Raw genomic sequence first — 7,338 nt, 5'->3', positions numbered from 1 at the left:
TCTTCCTGTCTCACTTTTTGTTATAAAAAGAAAAGACATAAGTTTAGCACATTTTAACAGTACAATTCAAAGCACATTCACTAAGAAGTAAGTCCCTTTGAGCTCTGTAGGGCTTACTCCCTAATAAATGGGTTTAGAATTGCAGCCTTGTTCCTCTTGTAATCATACAGTAGATATGGCTGAAACAGTAGTTAAAAAGTAGATTTTTTTTCCCACCACTTGTTCAAGGGAATATAAATAATACAGTGGTTGCATGAAGAAGACTCCAGGAAAACAAAGCCGTAAAATGAGAGTGGCATCCGTCACAATGAATTTATATGGCTTTGCCTAAGGACAAACACCTTCTGTCCTCTTTGTAATCTTTAGTACTACATTGTGGTTCCGTTGTTAAAAAATGAATTTCAGTGACTTGTCTTGCACAGTCTTCTTTGGAACTGAGGTCAGAGCAGTGATGGTGTCAGAAGTTGCTCAGGGCAGGCACTGCTTGAAGACTCATGACTATCAGAAAACCCAGCTGGTTAGGAGAGCCCCTGAATCCTCAGTACCAGAGGCTGAGGATGTCATTAAAGGGCACCATGGAGTGCCCAGTTCAGGCTTTGCATGAGGGCCCATCGTAACTTGTACTGACACTAGGCAAGGGTGTGTATTTGCATACTTATCTAAGCCTGACTTGGATGGTGAAGGTTTCTCTGGATTTTAGCTTTCCCATCTGGTGATCCTTTAATCCAGTGTTTTCTCAAATTATGGGTCAGTGGGTCCCCATTCATTTCAATATTTTATTTTTAATATATTGGACTTGATGCTACCCTGGCATGTGACTGCGTTTGGGGAAATGTTACACATCTGTACTTTTAACAGACTACTATGTATATGCTTTTAACAATTAATAGTAAATGGGACTTATTCCTGGTAAGTGTGGGTAGGATTGCAGTCTAGGATTGTTAAAAATTTTCCTGCTTGATGAAGTCGCTTCCAGTCATGACATCACTTCTGGTGGGTCCTGACAGATTCTCATTCTAAAAATAGTCCCGGTGCTAAAATTTTGGGAACCACTGCTTTGATCAATTTGGGGACCCAGATTGCCTGCTCTCTCTCTCTCTCTCTCTCTCACACACACACACACACACACACACACACACACACACACACACAAGTACATTGTTTTCTTTGCAGAGGTGGAGTGAAGAACAGGCACACAGCCAGGGAGGAGGAAGTACTCGTATTTGTAGCAGTGCGCTTTTGGCTTGTTCTGTTGCCTGTCTTGCCTGTCTTTCCATCTTCTTGATGCATCAGGCTTTGCAACAGCTACCTGCCCCATTCACATGGAGCCATTTGCACCTTCCTGGAAGGAGGTGATCTGGCTGTGAAGAGACAAGAAGTGATGGCAGCAACAGCTCCTCCTTTCTTTGGACTGAATGAACAACCTGCTCAGCCAGTTTAGCTAAACTGAGAGAAAGCAGAGGCAGTTTAAGATGCTGCTAGTGAAAGATCAGATAGTTGAGGAAGAAGTGATTTATGTTTATATCTCTGACATTTCTATTTCTCTTGTTTAATTTAAAAAGGGAAATCAGGATCAGTGCCCCCCCCCCAAAAAAAAAACAGAGGAAGGAAGACAAAAGGTGTTATTTCCCTCCCCTGCCACTATTCTGCTTCATTACCATCTCCTCTCCTTCAAATTGAGACATCAGCAGTATCCCAGAGAAGCAGCAGCTGAACACAAAGGAAAGGCAGGAAGTCCATAATTTAATCCTGGGATGTTTCCTTTTTAAACAGTTATAAGGGGAGAGCATGCAGACCAATGGTGTTTAACCCCCTTGCCCCATAATGTTGCTCAGTCTAAATCCCCCTCTCAGTTGCCCTTGATCCCTAGTAGGACAAAAGCAGTGGGGTAGGGGTGATTCAGGTTGAGAAAATGGAACGGGAATCAAGAGGTTAAATACAACCTCCCTCTCACAGCCTTCAGATCTCCAGCTGTTTGTAGCATTTCCCAGAAAATGCACCTGGAGATCTAATCACTGGCCTTGTCTCCTTTGTTTTGGGAAGAGTGCATGTGTGAGAGAAAAAGAGGTGTTTGTGGGTAATGAGCTGGAGAGCATGTGAACACGTGGATGTGAAAGGCCAGGGGATTACAGCGGAGTGTGTGAGCCTGTGTATCATGTGGGAGGGACAGGTGAAAGAAAATGTAAGCGATCACCAAGCACCTGTTTCTTTAATTTTCTGCATAAAATGCTTGCTTTACTAGCCATGACCCACCTAATTGCACATTTAGGCATGTGGTTAGAGGGCATTAGGCACAGGTGTTCCACTCAAAGTTAAATCTGTGTTTCAGTCCCTACTCCACACACAAAATTGGAATGATGCTGACCATCTTGTAAAACGGAGGAATAAAGTTGATACTGGTAGAAGATAGTTGGATACTGTAATCTGCTTATCCTTTCTCCTCCTCCTAATGAGGAATCATTAGCATTATGAGTTAACAACAAGCTGCTTGCATTGCAGCCAACTCAATGATGGATTCATTGTCTGATGCTATATAACTTAGGGAAGTGGGTCTCACACACTTAGCTCCAGGACCAGGACCCACTTTTTAGAATGAGAATCTGACAGGGCCCACTGGAAGTGATGTCATGACTGGAAGTGAGATCATCAAGCAGGAAAATTTTTAACAATTCTAGGCCACAATCCTACGCACACTTACCCAGGAGAAAGTCCCATTTACTATCATTATTAAAAGAATATTCATAGTAGCTTGTTAAAAGTACAGGTCTGTAACTATTCCCCAAATGCAGTCACATACCTGGGTAGCATCAAATGTAATAGATTAAAAATGAAATATTGAAATGAATGGGGACCCACCTGAAATTGGCTCGCTACTCACCCAGTGGGTCCCGACCCAGTTTGAGAAACACTCACTTAGGAAATGTGTTCGAACCACCTTTCAACAAGAAACTTCACAAAGCACCTAGCATGCGAGAACAAATGAATAATGGTTTCCTGTTCCAAAAGGGATCACAATCCTCTCTCTCTCTCTCTCTCTCTCTCTCTCTCTCTCTCTCTCACACACACACACACACACACACACACACACACACAATAGCAGCATAAAGCCATGGGGAAATTTTCTGTGCTGGTATTGTGTAGTCAGAAAAAAGCCCATAGGAAAGTTATGCACAGGAAAAAAAACCACTGTCATAAATGTGCACAAGATAAATGCACACATGGAAAAATATGCACATATAATAATTTTCATGAAAAGGTGAAATAGTTAGGGTTAGGGTTCTGTTGGTTCTTGAACGGTCTGTTATTACTTTATAATAATGTGAATATGATAACTTTTCTATGTGCATATTTTTCTATATGGGAATTTTTTATTGTGGGTATTTTTGGTGTGAGCAATTTCCCATTGAGCATTTTTCCATGTGTGCATTTATGTAGGTTTTTTCTGTGTGCCATTTTCTTGTGGTTTTTTTTCCTGTGTGGGCTTTTTTTTTTTACATAGAATCCTGGGATTTATAGGGGTAGCTGTTTCCCCCATTGGATATAAGAGAAGTAAGCCCTATTAAAGTCAAGGGGACTTACTTCCAGGGAAATGCACATAGGTTTGCAGCCTTAAGTACTAAAATCAAAGAATCACACATTTGACTGAACATTCAGTGATGTTGGGTTTCTAAGAACATTCCATAGTCTTTGTGTGCTCCATTTATTTACACAGTAGATACTTTTAATGTTTTTATATGAAAAATTGTGATTAATTTTTCTTGTTATCCAAACAATAGAAGTCCCTCCTATGGGGGGAAGAGCCATAGAGGTCATATGCTTTACCTGCAGAATGTCACTGGCACACTCCCTAGTATAGGGGCTGCCAAACTCTGGCCTGTGGGCCAGATCCAGTACACCTGCAAAATGATCTTGGGCGCAATGTGGAGGAGTGAAGTCTTACTGTTCTGCACCGCAGCCTCTTATCTTCACTCTGATCTTTGCAGAGAGTCATGCCAGGCAGCTTCTTCCCCCTGCAAATTAGGGTGCAGAGCCTTCTGGAGCAACATGCAGTGGAAGCAGCTGCCTGGCAGAACCCTCTGCAAAGATCAGAGCAAAGATGGGAGGTGGCTTCACCACTGCCCCACCCAAGGTCATTTTGCAGGCGCACCACAGGCTGTACTTTGGAGTCTCCTGGTCTAGCATGCAGATAGGACTGACCAATAGCTGCCTGAAATTCTGGAGAACTGCTGCCCATTCTGCTGCTTACAACAATAATGACCTAAATGGCCTAGCGTAGCAGTTCCCAAACTTACCGCTGATGTGGCACTCTTGGAAACCAGAAGTGAGTGACAATGACGTGATGTCACCACCTTCCACTTCCCAAGATTTCAGGCCTAACACGAGCCTCCAAACAACAATAAGGGGGTCAGGGCAGGTGGGAGTTCTTTTTCCAATGTGTAATTTTCATGTGCTGAAGCTCTGCTCGCTGCACTGGATCTTCTGCTGCTGTCCCAAGGTTCACTCTATAGTCTTGTTTCTGGGCAGTGGACAACCTGCAATGCCCTGGCATGTGCCTCAGAATGCCCCAGGGTGTCACAACACACAGATTCAGAACCACTGGACTAATGGTTTGTCTGACTTGGAATAGGAAAAAGGAATCTGCATACTACTGTGTCAGACCCTTGATGAATCTACTTCAGGATTTTCTATGATGACTGCCAGTGGCCCTCCAGAGCTTCAAGTGGGAGCATGCCCTTTCCCAGTCCTACGTTGAAGTGCTGGGAATGGAACCTGGGACCTTCTTCAAGCAAAGTATGTGGCGTGTCACTGAACTATAGGTCGGGTTCAGTCCAAGCACTATAATATTGTTTCATACCCAAGACCACTGAGAGGCGGGTGGGGCAATCATGCCTCACTTGCATAGGTTGCCACTGAAACTTCTGTGTCACAAACTGAAGCAAAGATAATGTTTCATTATGGAATGCATTTTATAATTGACTGGTAGACAGCAGAAACAGTCTAGAAATTCTAAAAATAAATAACAATGAGTCGCCTGTCTATATATGTATGTAGAAATTGCCTCACAGCCACTTCTGCCTCCATAATTAGAACTGCTAGCTTTCATAATCCAGAAAATCACCATTATGTCCTGAATTTTTTAAAAAAAATCCTTTTATGGTAGGAAAACAGAGGAAAAGTACTATACAGTATAATGTTTGAACTCTTCAGAAACACACTCTAAAGAAAATACGCTTCCTACTCCGTTATTTTAAGCCATACCACCAGCTGCACATGTACAAAACACATAGTATGTATTCCACAGTTAGCTGCTGTATGATTTACTTTGAAATGCTCATGTTTCCTATATCTGAGTGCCTTCTTGGATTAGCATATAACTTTTGAAAGACTATATTCATGGTTGTTTGGCAGATAGGATGTGCTAGAAATATGCATAAATATTGTTCTCTTGTAAATTTCTGAAACATACGGAGGGGATACCCTACATTTTTGTAGTCTGCATTTTGTAGAGATGCATTTTTAATGCAACAAAGTAGAACTAGATGGGCAGATAGCATCCTAGCCAAATTGGCTTTGGGGAAAGAAAAAGAAGGATGTATAGCCACTGCCAGCTGCTTCCTCCTTCTCCCCCCCCCCCCCAGAGGCCAGTGGCGATTCTCTTAGGGAAATGAGAGGGGAAGTTGCAGCATTCTTAGGGCTGCTGGGGAAGTTGCAGCATTCTCAAAGGTCATTTAGGAAAATCTAGTCACTGCAAAATTCTAGATTTTCCTACGTAGATTCAAAATTGTTGCAACTACTGCAGCAATCATAAAAGTATGGGGCAGGTTCGTCAGAGCCCTAGTTGTGGGCCGCCAGCACATGTCCTGATAGGCTTCCCCCCTGTCAACAGCTCTTGTCTGAAGATCCTTGACTATGCTCATTATGTATCATTGAGACTGTTTTATTGTCTTTGTCCATCCTGCTCCATCAAGAACATTTCCAAAGCCTGTATTTTCTTATAGCTCTACACACAGTCCTGTCTGCCCTGATTTCCATGTTACTTGTTCAACATTTGCCATGTTACTGTTGATGTCAACTGAACTATGTTTTTGCTTTCTAACAAAGCCCCTAATGATTCCTGTCTTCTTTTTACTTTTCTTGGGTTCCTTACATTATTGGTATATTCCTTTGATACAATATGGACTTCTCAGCTAGTGCTTCTAGATGCATTCATCTCCACCCTGGAGATTTTTTTTTTATTAGTATTTGTGGCTAATCACCAATCTTGTAAGAACCACTCATGCAAAATAATTTAACGCTTCAAAAGTTATGGAGAAGATCAGGAAAAGAATGGCATAATTTGTAGGTATGAATTGGTCACATAGCTAATTTGTTTCTCCTCTATAGACTGTGAGTTTGGTGGACCTGTGTAAAAATGATTGCTTTTTTTCTTCTGCATTATTGATTGAAATATGCTTGGCTCATGCGATATTATGGGTTATGTGCTCCACAAACTAATGGTTGGTATAATGAGTAGGTAATGACCTCCTATAAAATGTGGCTGGATCACAATTCCCTTCAACTGGATTCGAATTGAGACTAGACACACTTAGGGCCCAATCCTATCCAACTTTCCAATGCATCCTTCCAATTCAGCCACAGTGCAGCCCTGTGGTAAGGGAACAAATGTTCCTTTATCTTGAGGAGGCCTCTGTGACTGCCCCCACATCACAAGATGCAGCGCTCGCCTCATTGATGCCACTATATCAGTGCTGGACAATTGGATAGGATTGGGCCCCTTAAATGTGAGTAAGCCCCATGTACTTAGCAGGACTGAAATTTGAGTAGACATGCATAGGTTTCCACTGTCATTGCAGTTTTCAAATGGGTTAGGTAAAATGACGAGATGCAATTTAACACAAATGAAAAATTCTGTGAAATGGCTCACAATGTCCACTGATAGCACTAGAGACATCATGTATATGATATTGTTATTTCTGCATTTTTTTAAACATCTATTTTGAATGCAAAATATAACCACTTACAAGAGGAAGCATCTTTAATCAGGGTATTCACTCATCAACTTTAATCAGGGTATTCATTCAAATGCACTGTGTAAAGGTGGATCCACACTGAATACACCCAACGTGAATTATATAAGTGGACCAAAAGCTTGATCCATCAGTGATTCATATAAGAAAACTGGCATTGTAAAACAGAGATTTAGGATTTTTTTAAATTACTGTTTGAAGAGTGGTAAATAAATTGTTGGAAAGCCAGAGGAATTCAAGGACAGCTTACAATCTCTTAATTCCCAACCATGATAGCTTTTTATTTTCAATCTAAATTTGAGAGATCTAC

Source organism: Tiliqua scincoides, chromosome 5 (assembly GCF_035046505.1).
Source record: "Tiliqua scincoides isolate rTilSci1 chromosome 5, rTilSci1.hap2, whole genome shotgun sequence".
Classification (NCBI taxonomy): domain Eukaryota; kingdom Metazoa; phylum Chordata; class Lepidosauria; order Squamata; family Scincidae; genus Tiliqua; species Tiliqua scincoides.
This window is presented reverse-complemented; position numbering follows the sequence as displayed.